This window comes from Rhineura floridana, chromosome 1 (assembly GCF_030035675.1).
Source record: "Rhineura floridana isolate rRhiFlo1 chromosome 1, rRhiFlo1.hap2, whole genome shotgun sequence".
Classification (NCBI taxonomy): Eukaryota; Metazoa; Chordata; class Lepidosauria; order Squamata; family Rhineuridae; genus Rhineura; species Rhineura floridana.
In genome coordinates, this window is record NC_084480.1 from 21,940,747 (window position 1) to 21,957,962 (window position 17,216).

The window sequence follows — 17,216 nt, forward strand, 5'->3', positions numbered from 1 at the left end:
CGTAGGCGCCAGGCGTACTTCTTCGGGGAGGCTGTTCCACAGTTCGGGGGCCACTACAGAAAAGGCCCTAGATCGAGTAACTGTCCTCCGGGCTTCTCGATGGGTTGGTACCCGGAGGAGGGCCTTAGATGCTGAGCGAAGTGACCGGGTAGGTTCATAGCGGGAGAGGCGTTCCACAAGATATTGCGGTCCCACGCCGTGTAAGGCTTTATAGGTCAAAACCAGCACCTTGAATCTGGCTCAGAAACAAATAGGTAGCCAGTGCAAATGGGCCAGAACAGGTGTTATATGTGCTGACCGGCTGGTCCTCGTCAGCAGTCTGGCTGCTGCGTTTTGCACTAGTTGAAGCTTCCAAACTGTCTTCAAGGGCAGCCCTACGTAGAGCGCATTACAGTAATCCAGCCTAGAAGTTACCAGAGCATGAACAACTGAGGCGAGGTCATTCCTGTCCAGATAGGGGCGTAGCTGGGCTACCAACCGAAGGTGGAAGAACGCATTCCTTGCCACCGAGGCCACTTGCACCTCAAGAGACAAGGAAGGATCGAAAAGAACTCCCAGACTACGAACCTGTTCCTTCAAGGGGAGTGTGACCCCATCTAGAACAGGGTGAACATCCACCATCTGGGCAGGGGAGGCACTCACCAACAGTGTCTCAGTCTTGTCTGGATTGAGTTTCAGTTTATTAGCTCTCATCCAGTCCATTATCGCAGTCAGGCAATGATTCAGCACATCCACAGACTCACCTGTAGAAGATGAAAAGGAGAAATAGAGCTGCGTGTCATCAGCGTACTGGTGGCAACGCACTCCAAAACTCCTGATGACGGCACCCAGAGGCTGCATGTAGATGTTAAAAAGCATGGGGGACAAAATCGACCCCTGAGGGACTCCACAATGGAGAGTCCAAGGTGTCGAGCAATGTTCCCCAAGTACTACCTTCTGGCGACGATCCGCCAAGTAGGAGCGGAACCACTGCCAATCAGTGCCTCCAACTCCCAACTCCGCGAGTCTCCCCAGAAGGATACCATGGTCGAAGGTATCAAACGCCGCTGAGAGATCAAGGAGAATCAACAGAGTCACACTCCCTCTGTCCCTCTCCCGACAGAGGTCATCATACAGGGCGACCAAGGCTGTTTCAGTGCCAAAACCAGGCCTAAAACCGGATTGAAACGGATCCAGATAATTGGTCTCATCCAAGAGCACCTGGAGCTGATTGGCAACCACCCGCTCCAGAACCTTGCCCAAAAAGGGGATATTTACAAAAAACGTTGTTCTTCCTGAGTAATATATCCCAAACAAACTCCTTCTTCCAAAGTATTCTTAATATCCCTTACAATTGAAAAAATGGGGTTACTATGACACACCCTATATGCAGTTCTATCTGTCAATTGTCGTTGAACCTCTTTTTTATGCATGTCTATATCTTGTATAACAATAGCACCCCCTTTGTCTGCTGATTTTATGACGATGGAAGTGTCTTCGGACATGATTTTTAAAGCCCGTTGCTCCTCATTACTAAGATTACGATAGCGATGATGGGATGTTGTCTCATGCTTCTCAAGATCTCGAGTGACTAGTTTTTCGAAAGTTTGTATTATAGGATCTACAGGTCCCGGTGGCATGAATATTGATGGAGGTCTAAACGAACTTTTAGAGTCTATATAATGGGAAGTGGTATCTCCAAAATATTGTCGAAGTCTAATATTTCTAAAAAAACGAAACAAATCTAACCTGGTTTGAACTGGATCATAACGTGGGGTTGGAACAAACGTGAGTCCTTTATTTAATACACGTGTCTCTGTAGCCGTGAGTGTTCGTTGAGAAAGATTGACAATCAACGTTTCTTCCTGAACCTGTAAGGGGGAGACGATACATTGTCCCTGCGTCTTTTTAGGTTCCCTCTGCGGTATTGAGTTCTCTGATGTTTGCCTCGATCTGTTAAAAAAGAGAAGGAAGACGACTCGAAAGTAGAAACTTCCGTCTCACTGCTGTCTGCAGTGGTTGATTCCCAGTCCGTATGTGATCCCAGGGATGTCTCGTGTGTAGAAAAAGTAACCTTCTTGGTTTTTTTATAAAGCCAAGGATAGACTCTATTTGCCTTGTAATCATTTTCATCTCGAGTGAATTTTTTATATTTATAGGTTTTAAGGTTATTATAATATTCTTTAAGTTCTGAATCTAAAGTAGCTAATTTGTCCTCTATGTTGCCAGTGCTGTCCTTCTTATATGTATCTCTTTTAAAACTCAATGACTCTTTTAGTGTTTTAGTCTGTTCTGTAGAAGTATCCATCAGTAGTATCATGAATGCCCATCACTTTGTTTTCTTTTCTTCATGTTTTGTGTATCACCATGAAAATTTAGAGGGTTGTTAAGCAAGTGTTTCTGAGTTCAGGACTATAAGTTATGTAAGGTTTTGTTTTGAAATGAGCTTATGGGAAGCATCAGAATGGCATGGGAGTATTTTCAATTTAACATTGCGGAATGCGAAAAATCCATGCTGATTATATAGTATACAGCCACTCTTGTGGCTGTATAATGTTGCAGCCACATTTGGAATACTGTGTACCATTCTGGTTGCCTCACCTCAAAAAGGATATTGTAGAGTTAGAAAAGGTTCAGAAAATTGTAATTAAATGATTAAGGGGATGGAGCAACTCCCTTACAAGGAAAGGTTGCAGCATTTGGGGCTTTTTGATTTAGAGAAAAGGCGAGTAAGCAGTGAAATGATAGAAGTGTATAAAATTATGCATGGAGAAAGTGGATATAGAATAGTTTTTCTTCCTCTCACATAACAGAACTTGTGGGCATTCGACGAAACTGAATGTTGAAAGATTCAGAACAGGCAAAAGAAAGTATTGCTTCACACAGTGCATAGTTGAACTACAGCATTTGCTTCCACAAGAGGCAGTGATGGCCTCCAACTTGGATGGCTTTAAAAGATTAGATAAACTCATGGGGGATAAGGCTTATCAGTGGCTACTAGCCATGATGGCTGTGCTCTGCCACCATAGTCAGAGAGTGTATGCTTCTGAAAACCAGTTGCCCGAACCTACAGCAGGGGAAAGTGCTCTTGTGAGGTCCTGCTTGTGAGCTTCCCATGGGCATCTGGTTGGCCACTGTAAGAACCGGATGCTGAACTAGATGGGCCATTGCCTGGATCCAGCAGGCTCTTCTTATGTTCAATTTCGATGGGGAGCAAGTTCTAGATCAGGGCTTTGTGGCTGCTTTTTTCTTAAGAACAAAAGTTGCCAGTTTAAGCCTGCTTTTAAAGAAGTCATAACATGTAGTTGGGCCTGAGGTTTCAAAGTTAAAACAGAGTAAATAACAACAGATAAAAAGGAAAGCTAATCCTACATTTAAAAAAAAATGTAAATGTACTACCTTCAAGTCAATTCTGACTTATGGCAATCCTATGAATAGGGTTTTCATGAGGCTGAGAGGCAGTGACTGGCCCAAGGTCACCCAGTGAGCTTCATGGCTATGTGGGGATTCTAACCCTGGTCTCCCAGGTTGTAGCCCAATACCTTAACCACTACACCACAAGGCACCCCAAAAGGTCAGGGACAGATAGTGCTTTTTTTCTGGTGCAATGCTCTGAAACGGAGTACAGTCACCTTTCCTCAGGCTGCTGCTGCCTGCCAGCCAGTGGCAGGGGCCTTTTTTGCAAAGTGCTGGGGCTTACTAAAAAAAAAAAAAAGTTGGAAGAGAAGGAAAGAACAGAAGGAAAGCATGCTCAGGCTGCTCCGGACTAACTGCCAGCAGTGGGCGCCCAGCAATGGGAGAAAGTCAGTGATATCCCCGCACACTCCTTCGCCCTGTGCTAGGGCTTGCTTACTGAAAAAGGTTGGGGAAGGAAGGAAGGAGCAGGGTATCTTCACATCCTCAGACCTAGCAAGTGCCTCCTTTGCCTTGTGTTGGGGCTTGCTTTTTGTGTTTGTTTAAGGCTGAGCATGATCAAGCTTCTGTTGTCCAACACTGAGGTGGAGCTGGTGGCAGGTGCTTCCTTTGCCCCAGGGAGGAGTAATTCTGAATTGGTGTTTGTGTGTGTGTGTGTCATTTAAAGAATTTTTATATGTGTGTGATTTGCAAGAGAGGGACAGATGTGAGGTGTGTCGGTGTGATGGAGAGAGATCTTTATGTTATTATTATTATTATTTATTATTTATTAAATTTATATACCACCCGACTAGCAATAGCTCTCTGGGCGGTGAACATAAAATAACATAAAAATACAATGAATAACAAAATAATACTAAAATACAATCAACAATCCAATACAATAAACATTTTTAAAATTAAATCAGTGTAACTTAAAATGCTTCAGAGAATAGGAAGGTTTTGACCTGGCGCCGGAAGGAGAGCAGAGTCGGCGCCAGGCGTACTTCCTCAGGGAGACTGTTCCATAGTTCGGGGGCCACCACTGAGAAGGCCCTAGATCTTGTCATCACCCTCCGGGCCTCCCTGTGAGTTGGAACCCGGAGGAGGGCCTTCGTAGCAGAACGTAGTGCACGGGCCGGTTCATATCGGAAGAGGCGTTCCGCAAGGTATCGTGGTCCCGCACCGTATAAGGCTTTATAGGTTAATACCAACACTTTGAATCTAGCCCGGAAACATATTGGCAACCAGTGCAAGCTGGCCAGAACAGGTGTTATATGCTCGGACCGCTTGGTCCTTGTCAGCAATCTGGCCGCCGCATTTTGCACTAGTTGTAGCTTCCGAACTGTCTTCAAAGGTAGCCCTACGTAAAGCGCATTACAGTAATCCAAACGTGAGGTTACCAGAGCATGTACCACTGATGTAAGGTCCTCTTTACTCAAATAGGGACGTAGCTGGGCTACCAACCGAAGTTGGTAAAACGCATTCCTAACCACCGAGGCTACTTGAGCCTCAAGTGAGAGGGAAGAGTCTAAAAAGACTCCCAGACTACGAACCCGGTCCTTTAGGGGGAGTGTAACCCCGTCCAGGACAGGGTATATATCCACCATCCGATCAGAGAACCCGTCCACCAACAGCATCTCAGTCTTGTCTGGATTGAGCCTCAGTTTGTTAACTCTCATCCAGTCCATTGTCGAGGCCAGGCAACGGTTCAGCAAATCGACAGCCTCACCTGAAGAAGATGAAAAGGAGAAGTAGAGCTGCGTGTCATCAGCATACTGATGACAACGCACTCCAAAACTCCTGATGACCTCTCCCAACGGCTTCATGTAGATATTAAAAAGCAGGGGGGACAAAACTGACCCCTGCGGGACCCCATATTGGAGAGCCCGCTGTGTCGAGCAATGTTCCACAAGCACTACCTTCTGGAGACGACCCGCCAAGTAGGAGCGGAACCACTGCCAAGCAGTACCTCCAACTCCCAACTCCGCGAGCCTCTCCAGAAGGATACCATGGTCGATGGTATCAAAGCCGCTGAGAGATCAAGGAGAATCAACAGAGTTACACTCCCTCTGTCTCTTTCCCGACATAGGTCATCGTACAGGGCGACCAAGGCTGTCTCAGTGCCAAAACCGGGCCTAAAACCCGATTGAAATGGATCTAGATAATCAGTTTCATCCAATAGCGCCTGGAGCTGGCCAGCAACCACCCGTTCCAAGACCTTGCCCAGGAATGGAACATTCGCCACTGGCCTGTAGCTGTTAAAATTGTCTGGGTCCAAGGAAGGCTTTTTCAGGAGTGGTCTCACCACTGCCTCTTTCAGACAGCCCGGGACCACTCCCTCTCGTAAAGAGGCATTTATCACTTCCTTGGCCCAGCTATCTGTTCCATTCCTACTAGTTTTTATCAGCCAGGAGGGGCAAGGATCCAGTACCGAAGTGGTTGCACGTACCTGTCCAAGCACCTTGTCCACGTCCTCGAGTTGAACCAACTGAAGCTCATCCAACAAAACAGGACAAGACTGTGTTCCGGACATCTCAGTAGGATCTACTGCTATAACTTGAGAGTCTAGGTCCTGGCGGATACATGAGATCTTATTCTGGAAGTGATCGGCAAACTGATTACAGCGGGCCTCCGATGATTCCACCGTGTCCGGAGGGTTTGAATGGAGAAGCCCCCGGACAATGTTGTGTTGTGTGCATGTGTAAGAAAAGGAGGAATGTACAGGGGTTGGGAGATGAACCTGGGTAGAGAGAGATAAAGAGGGAGACATAGGCGTGATTGTGTATTTGAGTGACAGAGACAGGGAGATGCATGTGTGTGTCTGTGATCTGTATGTGCGCACCCTGTGTGCTTGCAAGAGCAACTGTGATGTGGCCACCTTGCATATTTTCCCTAGTACTCGAGAATGGTATCTGTGATTCTTAGACAACAATGTAAGCAAGCAATGTACTGCCTTCAAATCGATTCTGACTTATGGCGATCCTGTGAACAGGGTTTTCATGGTAAGCTGTATTCAGAGGTGGTTTACCATTGCCTTTCTCTGAGGCTGAGAGGCAGTGACTGGCCCAAGGTCACTCATTGAGCTTCAGGGCTGTGTGGGGATTCGAACTCTGGTCTCCCAGGTATCTCTCTCTTGTGTGTGTGTAAAAAAGTCAATATTGTGTGATTGACACAAACAGGGCCAGCAGGACATAGCACTGAGGGCGCAAGAAGAGGGAAGAGGGAGGCATTTTAAAATTGATCAAGATGTGCGTACTACTGGCATCTCATGCTTTACAAAAAAGCATTGGGGACGGGTTTACTAGACATAGGTGCAAGGAAGTGAGATCTGTCTGCAATAAAGACAAACAGTCGGAAGATATGAATCCGACTTCCTGGGACCAGATCTTCCCTCTTCTGTACAGTATTAATATTATTCTATTATCTGGACACCCTTCCTTTGCTGGTTAATGGCCCAGAACAGCTACCATTTCCTGATGGAAGGCAGCAGTTGGGAAATATACAGAGATCTCGATTTATTTATTTTATTGTTCTTATATCCCGCCCTTCCTCCAGCCAGATCCCAGGGGAGACAGGAACAATCTTACGATGCAAATATCATAAAACAATAGTTAAAATTACTACAAATTAATAACAATCACTTTAAAACATAGTAGCAGAATGAGAGACGATGAGCTTTTCCACATGTTAGCATTATTCAGTGGGCTCAGTGGGTTTTTGTGAATGTTACACTCAAATTATTGTTACATTTATTGGGACCACCATCATTTTTCTCCAGGCTTAGGGATGCACGAAAACACCTGGATAAGATGGACTGGTGGCTGCCCATTTGTTGTTTTTTTCAAACAATACCTCTCCCTATCTCCTGGATCAACCGTATCCTTCTCAGAGGCACAATTAGGGCCAGCCCTACCATTAGGCAAGGTGAGGTGGCAGATGCTAGGGGGCAGCAACAGCAGTTAGAGGACAGGGCTGTGTGTGCTGCTTGTTGTGCCCCTACACACACACACACACCACTAGCTATCTGCCTTGCAGGTACGATGGAGGCCATTCTCTCATCATCATTGCTGAATTACAATTCAGCTGCCAGTCTGGCTGACTTCTGCAGGTGGAATGAGAAGGGGGCACCATTTTTTCCCTTTGCCTCGGGCAGCAAAATGTCTCGGACCAGCCCTGAGCACAATTTAGGAAGGACGGGAGAAATCAGTTCTACATCTTGGACCACGTATGATCCATTATTTATTTATTAAATTTATATCCCACCCTTCCTCCCAGGACGCATCTCACTTATTCTTCAGGATGCATCTCGCTTTGGCCAGCTCACTGATTACGAGTGGAGACTGATCCATAAGAGCAAACCTCAGCCAGCCCTCACCTGCCTGACTTTGTGCTTACAACCAGTCCAGGGGGTAGCTGTCAGCTTCCTCATCCTTCGTCTCAGGTGTTGCCCTTACAGAACTCGGCAGGGAAGAGGATTGGGCCAAAACTAGAATCAGTTGGCTCTGCCTCTCATTGTCTCTGGTTCCACTTATTGTTAATCTCCCTGCCTCTTGTCTTATCAGTCTCAGTGGGCACCAACCACCAATACTGATTAGGAACATAGGAAGCTGCCTTTATACTGAGTCAGACCATTGGTCTATCTAGCTCCATATTATTTACATTCTCCGGCAGCAGCTCTCCAAGGATCCAGACTGGGGTCTCTCCCAGCCCTACCCAGAGGAACCAGGGATGGAAACGGGGACCTTCTGCATGCAAAGCAGATGCTCTACCGCTGAGTTACGGCCTGAGTTACTATTGTTATAAACAAGGAAATGGGCATATATACCACACATGTGTACAGAGAGCACAAAACTCTTTGCTTAATAAGATGCAGGGGAAAGGGGAAGAGTGTGCAGTGTGGATGTCAAGACTGGATAGTGGGCAGCAATTTGGAGAGAGTAATGAGCCAAGAACCAGGATCCCAGATCAAAAGGCAATCAGGATCTGATGGCAATCAAAAGGCAGGGCTGGGGAACAAGCCAGGCATCAAGACCCAAGAGTAATTGGGATCAGAGGGCAACCAGAAGGCAAGAGTAGAGAACATCCCAGGAAGACCAGAGCCCAGATAGACCTTGTTGCTCAAGCAAAACACTACAACAGGAAGCCATCTTATCCTCCTTCCTGCTCAGGAAGAGCCAACAGGCCAGCAGATCTTGGCACTTAACTGACAAAGTGCAGTGGCACAACTCACCATGTGAGGCAGCAGTCAGCAGTTCTAACAGTGGATGGCTTTACTATAGTTATGTCCACAGTGGCCACCACATATGCCCTGTTTTTGCTTGCTTGCAATTTAGGTTGTAGACCTATGGATTCCTAGGAGTAAGTGCCATTGAATACAGTGGGACTTACTTCTGAGTAAGCAAGCACTCCTCCACTCCACCAATAATGGACCTCATCCAAAATGGCACCCCTGCTCTCTGCCTGCTAACTTTCATCTCCAGTCCAGGGATAGCAAAACTAGAAAACCTGAGTTTATGCCAGGCTATTGGTTGCAAGTGGCTAGTGGCCACAATTCCTCCTCTGCCCCACTCTCTCTTCCTCTGTTTGCCAAAAAGAAAACATTTGGGGGCAGAAAGGTTGTCAAATATTCCTGTCTTTTCTAAAACACTAAATAGAAGTCTATTCATTCTCAATCAATGAGACCATAAACTGAATTATTTCTAGACTCGTCAATGGAAGTTTAGGCTAAATAGCACTTAACTATAACTAAGGCTGTAAATTCTTCTCAGTATGGGGGATTTCCATAAAAATCCTCCGAGTTCTACAAGGTTGCTTCTCCACCGTGAGGGTTTTTCTGTGACATCTGCTGCACGGCATGAGATTGTTTCCCTATGCATATAAATATTTTGTTACTAAATCATGAAGTGTGTGTCCGCGTGCATACATGTGCGCTATTATTCTTAGACAATGTGTATCACTGTTCAAGTTAAATTACAAAATAGGAGGGAATTTTGTTAACAAGCATATTGTCCAAAGCAGGAGTATTTAATCAAGTTTTGTGGTAACTTTTCCCCATTCATTTCACTAGGAAGAGTGAGGCACATGCTCAATTCTTCCAGTGAAACAAATAGGGCAACAAAGTGCTCAACCCTGGCTGAATTGCGCCCTTGCCAGTCTGTTTTTACTGCTGGCAGCTGAACAGTAACAGTGACAAAGAACTGACTAGGATACTTTTTATATATTTACCATATTGCCCTGTGTGATTTCTAGCTCCCTAACTCAATCTAAGGTCAACTCTGGATCTCATATTCTTTATTTGGTCAGAGCATCTCTTCTGTTTTGTTCCTGGACCAGCCTGTTAACTTTTTATTTATTTATTTATTACATTTATATACCGCCCCATAGCCGAAGCTCTCTGGGTGGTTTACAGCAATTAAAAACATTAAAAACAAATATACAAATTTTAAAACACAAAAAACAATTTAAAAACACAATTTAATTTTTTTAAAACACAATTTAAAAACACATTTACAAAGAACTTGGATTTTCCAAGTGTTCCATAAATCCTGCCCAACTCTGTACTCATCATTCTTTACATTAACAAGGTGTCAAGTCTCTGGTTATCTTCAGATTTTGTAAAAATATAAACAGACAGATGCCTGGTGGAACATCTGCAGTGCCAAGTGTGTATATAATCCAAATTAATAAGTAATGTCTATCTCTGGATGAAATACCTCAGGCTCCCATTTTTATGTCTTTGCTTTTCTACATTACCCAAGGGATTTTTGTTCCGGGTGAGGTTGTACAGTTGCCTTCATCTGTGGAAAGTGCAACTCGAGCCACAGAAAGGAAAAGGTCATCCTTTATATGCTGCCTCGTTCATGCATAGAATGCTCTAAATACTTCTCTGAAGAGAATGGCAAAGCTATTCTCAACCTAGGGCAATTATGAGAGCCAGTGTGGCGCAGTGGTTAGAGTGTTGGACTACGACCTGGGAGACCAGGGTTCGAATCCTCACACAGCCATGAAGCTCACTGGGTGACCTTGGGCCAGTCCCTGCCTCTCAGCCTCAGAGGAAGGCAATAGCAAACCCCCTCTGAATACCACTTACCATGATAACCCTATTTGTAGGGTTGCCATAAGTCGGAATCGACTTGAAGGCAGTCCATTTCCATTTTTAGGGCAAGTATAAGAACAGCAAACTGTAGAAGCAGTTATATACTGCTGAGGCTCTCACTGAGGACTGGCGAGATGAGGAGGGCCATCGACACAAGTGCTCCTGAGGTTCCTCTCTAGTGTAGTGGAGTCTGGGCAGCCTCTTGGTTTACTGAGAGCTGTAGGTGATGAAACAAATCAAGAGAGAGCTAGAGCATAAGTAGCATAAAATTCACTCTGAAGTTCATCAAGCACTTGATAGGCACATAACCGTGCCTATCAACTAGCAGTGGAGGAAGCTAAGAAGAGGTTCTTTGCTGCCTCCACTGCATTCTCAAGATGTCACCCAGCTGAGCTTCTCTGTGTGGTCCAGAGGCTTGTCAACACAAACATGCAGGATGGGCCTCTGGAGCACACAGAGGCCAACTATGAATGATTTGACCAACACTTGGGGGACAAAGTCACTCGACTCCATAGCTACTTGGACGTTGCTGCTGTGGCAGTTCCAGTTGAGGTGCCCCAAACACTATCTTCCTCCATCTTGTGTGATCCTTTTCAGTTTATGCAGCCTGATGAGGTAGACAGGATTCTTGTGGCTTTGTGTCTAACCACATGCCCTCTGGATCCCTATCCTTGAAATACAATTAGTGTTAGCGTATCATGTGTAAGGTGTGGTAAACGCTTCATTGCGGGATGGGGTGGTGCCCGGCGTCCTGAAAGAGGCGGTAGTCCATCTACTCCTTAAAAAGCTAACCCTGGACTCAATGGAATGCACAACAGAGTCTGAACCCTGGGAAGACAGAGGTTATGTGGGCGAGCGTTTCTTAGATCAAGGTAACAGGCCAGTTGCCTGCTCCAGATGGGGTTATACTCCTTCTGAAGGAGCAGGTACGTAGTTTGGGAGTACTCCTTGAACTATCATTGTCACTTGAGGCACAGGTGACCTTTGTGACTAAGAGTGCTTTTTATCAGCTTCAGTTAGGGCCATTTCTTGGTAGGGATAACCTGACTGTGATTCATGCACTGGCAACTTCAAGACTGGATTACCGCTGTGTGGGGCTGCCTTTGGGTCTAGTCCAGAAGCTTCAGATAGCGCAGAATGCTGTGGCTGGACTGGTTACAGGAACAGACTACCACCAACACATGACACCAGTGTTAAAAGAGCTGCACTGGCTTCCCATCTGCTACTGGGCCAGATTCAAGGTTCTTGTACTAGTTTACAAAGACCTGAATAATTTAGGCCCAGGATACCTTAAGGACCACCTTAACCTGTACATCTCAAGTCAATCACTGAGATCACCTGGGGTAGCACAATTAGTGGTTCCCCAAAGGCCAGAAGCATCATAAATGCTTCTCTGATGTCTTCAATTTTTTTATTTAATTTTTTGAGATTTGAGATTTCTAATATTTTTGAGGTTTAATGTATATATTAAATTGTGTATATTGTATGTTTTGATGGTTGTAGGCCACTTTGAGACTGAGATGGTGAAAAGCAGGATATAATTTTTTAAAATAAATAAAATAATATACAAAGATCTGCCCTGTAACTGGCATTAATTCTTTGTGATATAACTAGCAGTGCAATCTTATACCTACTTACCTGAGAGTAAGCCCCATTGAACTCAATGGGACTTACTTCTTATATGCACATGATTTTACCATAAGTGACTGGTCCTCTTAGGGTGAACATAAAGAGAATAAAGCTCTCTGCACATCTCTCAGCAGCGCATCACCCGTGCGGTGAGTCCAGCTTCTTCCTTGTTTTGCAGCTGAAATGATAGGTATACATATCAGCATATTAAATGCTGGCTCAGCTGTCAAGTCTATGTACCCAACTCTGGACAGGTTGCCTGTTTGTTTTTTAAAATGCTAAAGCGTCATGTGAACGTTCATGCATTTGTACATTAATTTGTCATCTTGTTAAAAAACAAGCAAACAGGAAACTTATTTTTTTAAGTGTGCAAAAATGTTCCAGGGAACCTGGGGAGGTTTCACAGAGGGCAGCCAATCAGTACCAAACACAGCCAGATTCTGCTTCAAGCTTGCCAGACCATTCCCCCCCCCCCCCCAAGTTTAACCCCAGGAACAAAATGTACATTTGGAGTGAATGCCATGAAAGGGCTGCCAGACATTTTTGCAACCTCACTGCTGTAAAAATGTTACATCTCTGTCTTAACTTATAGCTCCATACTAAGTATGTGCTCTTGGAACAGTAACGGCCTCTGAGTTCAAAGGGACTTACTTTCTAAGTACATTCTTGGAACTGCAAAACTAATCTAGTAAAAGAGAACAAAATGGACTTTCAGTTATATAAATGCTATACTAGCACAGCTTAAGTGTGTGGGTGGAGAAGCAAAATAATTGCCTGTTTCCAGGGCCAGCCCTACCATTAGGCAAAGTGAGGTGATCATCTCAAGTGACAGATGTTGAAGGGCAGCAGTGGTGGCCACAGCCATTCATCCTGAGCCCCCTCCCTAACTATTCCCCTCTGTTGAGATACCAGAGCTGTGTTGCTTGTCATGCACCCTCCTAAAGCAGCCTGCTACCCTCTGTAAACAAAAAGTGTTCTTCCAGAGACAAAAACCAATCCAACCATGAATATATGATAGGACTTATCTTGTTGGCATTTCTCTATCAGCCTGATGCAAATCATAGTCTCCTGTTCCAAGGCCAAGCTCAGGTTAAAGTCGGTACAGTTTAAAAGAACTGCCAGGAGTTAAAAAGTGACTATGAACTTTGACAGATGGAAGAGCAGCTTCAGATATGCACTTACCATGCCCAAGTCCACCATTTCGTTGTGTGCAACATTCCTGTCCTCATTCCAGTTTCTGATAACGCAGCGTTGAAAAGCCGCCCTTGGTGACATCACATTGCCTTTGAGCACGTTAGCAGAACTGGGGACTTCAGACTGTGCATTACTGGAAGAATCGGACATAGAAACAGAAATATAATTGCATGTCTGAAGCTGCTCTGAGATAGGAAAGCATTGATTCTTAATGTAAAAAACTCTACCGTTATATATACTCAAAGATATTCAGTTTTGTTAGGCTTTAATCCAATACTCATCTATCTGCAACTGAGCCCTACTGAACTCAGTAGGACTACTGAGTAGAAGCACACCGAATAGCATTGTATTGCTAATGTATAAGATCAGGTGGACTTTGAGGGTCACCATTTTGAGAGTTACATCCTCTCCAGCCACTAGGCAATGTTACAGAATTTGGCTTCAGCTGTTTGTTTGTTTTTAACCTAGTACACCAGGCTTTTTCAACCCGGTGCCCTTCAGCTGTGCTGGCTGGGACTAATGGGAGTTGTCATGCAAAACAACTGGAGGGCACTAGGTTGTAGTACAGCACCCAAAATTAATCCCTGGCTTTGCTAAACTAAAGTCTGCAATATTTCTCATTGTTTCTCTCTCTGTTTGTGCCTGCCTAGGAACCTGTGCATTACACTTAAGGTTTTGGCTAGATCAGAGTTACAAGCCAGTCTGCAGTTTCTCAGAAGATGAGAGCAGACTTTGTTTCTTTGCCCCAGGATCAAAGATGTGAGACCTGAAATCTGTAGAGCACCTGGGAGGGACCTATTCAGCCTGCAATCTCCATCTAGGAACTGAATCTATAAGCTGACCTCACGGCTACAACATTCACCCTGACTGTTGTACTGATCTGTTGTCATTTTCCTCACCTCCCTTAACCCCTTCTTTGTGTAGCATCTTGCCTAATACAGAGTTCTAGAGCAGTGGTTGCCAAACTCCCCCCCCCCGGACCACTTGAAAACTGCTTATTGTCTTTGCGGACCACTTAAGGATTTTTTTGTGCTGGCTGTAGCAACTGTAACACACTATGCCAGATGCTGTGTGATTTTTAATACTATTTTTATTGCTTTTTCTCATTCTTACATTATATTGTATCATATTTACAATTTGTATTTCGTAGAATTCAAGCTGGAATACAATATAAGAAACAAAAGAAGCAATAAACATACAATTAAACATCAATATGAATATTTAATGCAGATATGTTGCGGACCACCAGAATGAAGCTTGAGGAGTTTGGGAACTCCCGTCCTGGAGAACTCAAATGCTTGCCACGCCTTAGTGGCATTTTGGTTGGTCGTCATAAAGGCATTGCTCAATTCTGAATTTCGAAACAAAAGGGGGGAAAGCACTGTTTTCTAACCAATAGCCACTAGAGGGCAAAAGAGACCACAAATATTCAAAGCGGGTTTTTAAGAAACTGGATGAATTTGTACATACATATAACATTATGCAGCGGTCATTTTTTCTCAGTGTGTGTGGTACTTCCGGCTGTGTAAGTGAGGAACACAGGTGCAAAGCAGAATATCCACCCTTTCACCCGTAAGTGAAAAAGAGATGTATAATCTCATAAATAATATGAGATCCAGTGTGGTGAACAAGGGTATAGTGGTCCAGGGTTTTTTTTGGGGGGGGGTGTCTTAGACTCCTTACTTTTTGGGGAGCAGGGTCCCTATGTCTCCAACTTCCCATGAGCCAATCAGCATGAAAATAGAGTGTGTCAGCCACTGAGATGAATCTTCTTACATAGTTTCTTGTCCTTTCCTGCTGATTGGAGCCAATCAGAGTGAAAGGAGGTGAGTCAGCCACTGAGAAGACTCTTCTCAGTAGCTAACACACTCCTCTTGCATGCTGATTGGCTCCTATGGGCATCTGTGGTTCTGGGAGAAGGTACATGTGGGAAGGACTGGGAAGTGTGGAGATGACGAAGGAGAGCAAGCAAGTAAATGACAGGAAGTGGCTATGAGGGGTCGTGGAGTGACTATCATGAAGGGACCCTGCACTTCTGAACTTGTCACTGCACTACTGGTGGTGTAACAGTTAAGAGTGTTGGACTAGGACCTAGGAGATCAGGGCTCATGTCTCCACTCAGGCACGAAGCTCACCGGATGACCTTGGGGCAGCCACAATCTCTCAACCTGATCTACCTCACAGGGTTGATGTGAGGAAAAAAAATGAGGAAGAAACCATGTACACCACCTTGAGCTCCATGGAGGAAAACTGGGATATAAATGCAATAATAAAAATAAATGTAAAACGTCTTAGTAATTGGGTGCATGGCAAACAGTCACTTACCAGGTTGGTTGCTGTCGGTTCCCTGTGCTCACATAGGAATCTACCTTATACTGAGTCAGACCATTGGTCCATACAGCTCCGTATTGATTGGCAGCAGCTTTCCAAGGTTTCAAGGGTGTCTCCCAGCCCTACCTAGAGATCCCAGGGGCTGAGCTTGAGACCTGTTGCATGCAAAGCAGATTCTCTACCACTGAGCTACAGCCCTTTCCAACTTCCCATGCACCCCAGATATGTTTGAATTAGGGGGGTTAAATGAGACGGTCAAACAATGGGGTTATTTCCTAGTACTGCTCCATTGTTGTCCCCTCCCATGTGGTGTCCCTGGTCTTGCTATAACTAAAGCAGTGTTATGGGACTGAAGTAAAGGGGAGCTGTTCCTGCAAGAGGATACGTAATGTACATACAGCTATGAGGGGACAAGTAATGCACATGCAGAATAAGTAATGCACATAGCTCTCTGCAATTCCAGTTGGCAGTGGGCGTGCAGAAAAACAATCGCAAAGAGTCAGTACATGGGAAGGCCCCTTTAGGATTGAGGCTGCTAGCAGCCAAAGTCCCACAAATCCAGCCTCTCATCAGGCCCACAGCAAACCTCTCATGGTGTCCTTCCTGTTGGGATACCAGCACTCAAACTGGGGCCATCCAAGGAAATTGATTGGCAGTGGATTCAGGAAGAAGATAAAACACCTTTTTTATATATAAAAATGCATAATTAGTGTAAGGCCTTCACTGCCACAAGATGACCACTAGGCTATGTATCTTTTTAAAAGGCGTAGGTAGGCTAGCCTTCAGCAACTTGGTACCCTCTGGATGGTTTGGAATACAGCTCCCATCAGCCCCAACCAGGACACTTGTGTTGGCCGGGATTGATGGGAACTATAGCCCAAAACATCTAGAGAACATCCCGCTAGTGAAAGCTGATATAGGTGAATCCATGGAGGATAGGCCTGTCAATGGCTGCTTTACCCATAACAGCTAAAAATCCAGCCTCAGTTTTCAGAGCGGGTATGCCTTGAACAAACAACAGCAGGGAGTTGTTATTTCCATCATCCCTTGCTTTTGTGAGGTTGCTGGTGGAAGTGTCAACTTTCCATTGCCAGAGACAAAGGCCCCATTTGCATTATACTTTTAAATCAGTATCATTCCACTTTGAACAGTTATGGCTTGCCCCAGAAAATCCTGGGAACTGTAGTTTGGTGTTCGGTGCTGAGATTTGTTAGGAGACCCCTGTTCCCCTCACAGAGCTACAATTCCCAGAGTAGTTTAACAATCAATCCCTCTTCCCAGAAAATTCTGGGAACTGTAGCTTCGTGAGGGGACTAGGGGTCTCCTAACAACTCTCACCATCTGTAACAAACTATAGTTCTCAGGATTCTTTGGGAGAAACCATGGCTTTTTAAAGTGGTGTGATACTGTTTTAAATGTGAAGTGCAGATGGGGCCCAAAATGACGGAAAGAGGCATTCCTTTCCTCTGTTCCCGTAAAGCAGTTCTGATGTCAATATAGTACTTTTCTCCTTTGTGACAGCATTTTGCCATTAAGCTGTTGAGCACACATTTCTGTTAACATATTTTCCTGCCTTTCTCCCATGCGCAGC

At 44.9% G+C, this 17,216-nt stretch overlaps 1 protein-coding gene across 1 annotated transcript in view; it reads left to right on the top strand.

The window, feature by feature from the left end:
• The window catches only part of NEDD4L (NEDD4 like E3 ubiquitin protein ligase), a 433,261-nt gene that overhangs the window by 18,500 nt on the left and 397,545 nt on the right, over nucleotides 1–17,216 (top strand). The window lies entirely within an intron of this gene.